The sequence below is a fragment of the Thalia democratica genome, chromosome 7 (assembly GCF_965202585.1).
Source record: "Thalia democratica chromosome 7, ktThaDemo2.hap1.1, whole genome shotgun sequence".
Classification (NCBI taxonomy): Eukaryota; Metazoa; Chordata; class Thaliacea; order Salpida; family Salpidae; genus Thalia; species Thalia democratica.
In genome coordinates this window covers 19,482,049-19,488,016 of record NC_139171.1, presented here as the reverse complement: position 1 = coordinate 19,488,016, position 5,968 = coordinate 19,482,049, and positions in this window count along the sequence as shown.

Below are 5,968 nucleotides of genomic sequence, written 5' to 3'. Positions count from 1 at the left end.
AGTTTAAATTAAAACTATTAAAAATTAATAAAAAACTTTAGTGTAAGTTGTTTTTGTCCTTTAAATCTTATTATTATTTAAAACAGATGTCCTAAATTTAAAAATAAAAAATACATAATAAAAAAAAAAAAAATTAACTCATGAGATTACCTATGATTTACTTTTATTATCTTTTTAAAAGTATCCTTTATACTTATATTTTAAATTCTATTATTAAGTTAAAATTAGCATCTAGCTTTAAGCTATAGAAATCTTTCTTAAATATAACAGCTCTTAGTTATAATGTCTTAAACTTTCATATATTTAAAAATTAAAAAATAAACAGTCATCTATAAACTTATATATTTTTTTACTAAAGTACATTTTCATAAGAATACTAGTGATTTTTAGAATTTAATTTAATATTTATACTTCAATTCTCATGTAAGGGTTTTTACTTAAAACAAAACTTTATTAGTAATGTAGTCACATTTTTAAAAAACAAAATAATTATTTTTATTTAAATAAAAATACTTATTAAGCTGTTTATGTTTTGCAATTCATGAAACTTAACAATTATTCAAAACCTTTCTACAGAAGCTAATAACCCGGTCAGTTTTTGAGTTAAGTAATTTTAAACTATCTCAGGATGCTTGAATATAATAAAACTCAAGGTAACTTTAATTATTAAATGTTTAGAAAGGTAGAGAAACCTTTAATAAAGTTGTTTAAACTCAAATAACTTTTTAGTAAACTAAATTTAGTTAAAACAGCTCATCAGTGCCTTAAACAAAAAATTCTTATTAAACAAAAATATATATTTATTTTAATTTAATGAAGTATCTAGAATATTGTTTTACTAACAACTAAACCTTGAACTATAATATTGTTTCCTAATTGTATAGTTTGTTTAGGAAATTTAAATAATCTCAAGTCAATATATGATATATTTTTATTCTGGTTGCAATACAATTTTAAACAAACTGTTATTTATATAGCAAATAAGTGTTATAATATCTAATACTTAATTATAATGCTTAAGAAAATCAAGCCAGTTTTAATTTTTGTACAAAATTATTTTATAAAACAGTTTTGAACTACCTGAAATTGAAAATTTTTATTTTTTCTTAATTTTTGATGAATTATTTTGAAACTTTTATAAATAAAGTAAAAGAGTTATAAAGGGATTTGAGTAGTTTCAAATTTTTTAGTTAATGTTTTTTTTCTTATGCACATTTTAGCCACAGAAAGACTACTGTTTTATTTCAGGCTAATTACATTATTTTAAAGAAATTTATGAAAATTAAGTTTGTACCTAGGGTAATTTTATTAAACTCTGAATAACTATATAATTTTTTTTTGTGTTCTTAAATATATTAAATTCTATTAATAAGTGTTTTTAGAGTATTATAAAGTGTTTGTTACGGTTAGGTATTACAACTAGTTAGGGATTTGAGAAATTAGTTATGTAAATAATTAGAAAAAGTAAAGTTAAGTAAAATAACATTATTTTTAAATAATTTTTTGTGTAAATGTTTTTTTTGTTTTTGTTATGTTGAGATGAATTGAGTTTTAATGCTCTTTAGCAGGTATATTTAACAATGTTATAATATTTGTTTTTTAAATTAATTCAATAAACAGCATCAATTTTTTTAGTAGTTTGATTAGCAAAAACCACTCTTAAGTCTATTTAAAGGTCATCTTTAGCTAGTTAATTTCTAATGTTCCACCTTACCCAAACATATTTAAAATAAGCACTAAAATAAAGTTTTAATAGTTTAATCAAATTCAACTCAAACTGACAAAGTAGCCTAAGTAGTGTTTTAATTACAAATGGTATCTTACTTTTGTTTTATAACAATGTTTTTTGCTTTTACTTAAAGTCTGTAAAAAGCACAACATCGTAGGAGGCGTTTTATTTATCACTATTGCCTCCAAGCGAACGTTATAAAGAAAATTCAATTCTTTACAAATAAAAGCCAGCCGACTTAACGACTTTTTTTATTACCTTAAGTGACTTTTTTACCTTATACTGTTATATAAATAGTACAGGAAAATTAGGGAGTATATCACATTTTTTTGGTCGTAGTGTAAAGTTCACATCTAAACATATGATTCGGATGTGTTTAAGTTTCATTAAAAATTATTAAAAAATTAAATTAAGAATCTACAAAAGTATAAATATAATCCTAAAAAACTAGCCTGTACCCTAATTGTCACAAATATTTTGATTTTTCCACTTAAGGAGTTATATAGTCTATTGTACATGTAACTTATGTACAGGACTTATGATTTTTATCTAAGATAAAACCTTATAGTTTTTGCCATAATTTTTATTTGAAGATATTTAAATACTTTTGATATACTAAGACGCCTTAATTACAAAAAAAATACTTTTTTTTTCTTCAAATTTGTACTATTTCTGGCATAAAAAGCAAATTCTTCTTCTTCTAATTTAATTTTTTACGATTTTGAATTTCAAATGTGTGAAGTCAGCTAGTCAGAAATATATTATTAATGTAAAGTTGTTTTAGTTACATGTTGACACCGATATTTTTGTGAAATCGCTTTCAGTTATTATATATTGTGATTATTGAAATTACCTGACTAAGAGTAAAAGAACTACACCTACGTCTTATAGAGCTGTATGTAAAATTATTAAAACTGATGTAAATTTATTTTTGAATAAAAATATTCAATTTTTTTTAATTGTACATTTTTAATAGCTCGAAATAGATAAATATATGCTAAATTAAAAAAAAAAACACCGAAAATGGTTGAAATACAAAAGCGTAGACAAAATAATTTTGACCGTCTTGTTTTATAAAGCTCGATATTGTTATCATTTAAAAGAAACACAGCGTGTCTAAAATTTTTTGTTAAATGTTCTTATTGAAGACAATTAATGTAGTCAAAACTTGTAATTTAAGATCGTATTTAAATGTAAGTTAATATTTTAGAGGTATAGATAACTCCTTACGATTGCAAATAACTCAACATACTAATTAAGAATTGATATCTTAATGTAAACAGTCATACCTCTTATTCAAAATATTTTTTTGTTAGCATTAGGAACTCTATATTTTCCAACATACAAGTTTTCTATGTATTTTAATTTTTTTTAAGTGGTTGAGTATGACTCATTTTATTTCGTATTTAATTATGCTGTTTTTAAATGCTAAACAATCGCGTTGTAGTTTTAATTTTAAAGCTGTAACTGTGAATGTACTATCCACATTTACAAGTGTTTCCAGTTATATCAATATAGTTCTTTGTTTCTTTTCAGATGTTATAGTGACTATATATATTCATTATATATATAATTTATACTAAGTTTTTATTATTCAGGGGCATAGATTTTTTGAGTGGCAGTTATAGGGTGAAGTACGAGTGGTATTGTTTTGTTCTTCGGTTTTGTTGGTTTTATTTTAAGTTTTTTTGTTGTGGTTTTGTATTATAACTTTAATGTTGCCCATACAACTATAACTTTGCAGGTATTTTCGTTTAAAATTCACTTAGAATTTTGTTGTACTTGTAGTGTTTATTAGCATTTTCAAAAACTGCTTTGCCGGTATTAGTATTTACAGATTAAAAGAAGGGGAAGTTAAAGTAAAGATTTACATTGGTCGGTTAGTTTTCTTTTTAGTTTGATTTATTTTTATTTGTATTTTAGTGTGTGTCTGAAGTTAGCACTGTCTAGCGTTTTGGTGTGTGGCTACAAAGCTGTTGAATAATTGTTTATATTTGGAAAGTCGATTAACTCTCCTCTCAATCATCGCTAGGAGGAATTTCTATAAAGAATGTAGTTTTATTCATACCTATTGTATCTACAAAACAATTTAAGAGAAACAAGTGAGTTAAATAGATTAAAAATTAAGTAGTAATTTCTATAGTGGTCGGCAAACTGCGGCCTGCGTGCCAATTGCGACACTTTAAGTCTAAATCTGCGGCCCGCGAGCTCCTTTTCAGCAAAAAATATACAATTTATAACAATAAAAATTATATTTTTTTCTGATAAAAACTTACATTTAAGCTCTTAGTTTAATAAAAACTCTTTATTAACGGTCTAATATTACTTAACTTGTTATATTTTTGATTTTAAATAATATTTTTTTACCAATTACTAGAATTTTTTTGATAAACAAGGCCCTAAAATTTTTTTTCTAAATAGTATGGCCCGCGAGTTACATAAAGCTACCGACTCCTGTTCTATACATACATTTGTGCTTAAATCAAAAATTTAACAAAAATGTTGGTAAAAGAAGTGCTGTTTATAGATCAAAGTTTGCTGTAAACTATTTATATTTATAGATGTATACTAATGTAAAGTTAAAAATATTTATCACAAGATATTTAAGTTATTATTATGTGTAATATGAGCTTAAATAAAAAGTTGAATTGATACTTTTTTTACAAAATTTTATTTTCAGTTTGTTAAGCTATAAATACTATTCTCTTATACAATGTTAAATTTTTGTAACCTAACAAGTCGCATAAAATTATTTCTTTATATCAACTTGATCATAGTTTTATAAATTCACAGTTTTATATTTTTATTTTACAGAAAATATTTAAAAATTTAAAATACAGTAGAGCAGCACAATGGATAAGTCTTTATCATCAAATAACCAAAGTAATCCATTTGCTTGGCTGGAAGAGTTAAATCTGCGTTTCAAAAAATTAAACGTTCAAAAAAATGTATCTGTATACAATTTTATACAAGGTAAGTTAGGAAATTGTGATTTGATATCTTCAATGTCAACACTGGCACTTAACAACGATCTTTACAACAAAGTTGTTCAAAAGGATCAGAACTTTGACATTAATAATTCATCAAAGGTTGTGTTTAATCTCTACAAACTAGGCAAACTTTATACTGTAGAGGTTGACAAAAGATTACTTTTTGAAGGAACTGAACTAAAATATTGCACAAGTTTTAACAATAATTTAGTAGGGCCATTACTAGAAAAAGCTTTAGTTAATCTACATTTTGATGGAATTTATGAATCAGCAAAAAGTGTACCTGCATCTTTTGTTTTGTCAAGCCTGTCAAACAACTTTTATGAAGAAATTTCAATTGTGTCAAACGACAGAATGTTAGATTTTAACGAAATTATCTATCATGGTTTTGAAACTAGATCTCCAATGGTTGTTGCTTTTTATAATCATGTACGTGAGAAAAATATAGTCAACAATCATTACTACAGTTTATTAAAAAATGAAACCGATTCAAATGATTTTACACTTTACAACCCTCATAGTAAAAAAGTATTTATCAAAAAGAAAGATTTTACAAAAAAAATTTTTTATTTTGAAATCTGTTATTTTGAAAACAAAATTTTTGGAATACCAGAAATAAAAACTTACGTAGACTTTATCGATAAATGGCAAGTATTAAAAAGCGGTGAAAATATACATACTGTTGACTATAAGTTATTAGTCGAGGAAGATAAAACGGAAATTCTAATAAATTTAAATATTAAGCATAGTATGGTAGTAAAACCAATAATGTTTATTATTAACAATAATGACAAAATGACAATAAAAGAATACTCACTTACCCCTGTTTCAGACGAAAATAATGATAAAGCGATTTATAGAACATCTTTAAGAGCAAGTTTAAGAAGAGGAAAATACAAAATAGTAGTTGCAACATGTAACGGATTAGAACATTGCGAAGATTTTAGAAAGTATTTAGAAAGTGGTAAAAAAAGTTTTTTTTTTTTCGTTTTGCTGCTTCAAAACGGTGCTTAGTCGCAAAATCTTTAAAAAAGAAACTAAGAAAACTGAGAAAATACTATTTGAATGGTTAAAACAACTAGAAGAATAAGTTGTATCGATTTGTAGTAAAATGTTTAATGAGAGTTTCTTAAGGCTACTTTACCATTAAAATAGGCTATTTAGTCTAAATATACTTAGTCTTTTTCTTTTATTTCAAAGTTTTCCGACTTTTAAAAATTATGTGCAATATACTATTTTGTTTTTCATT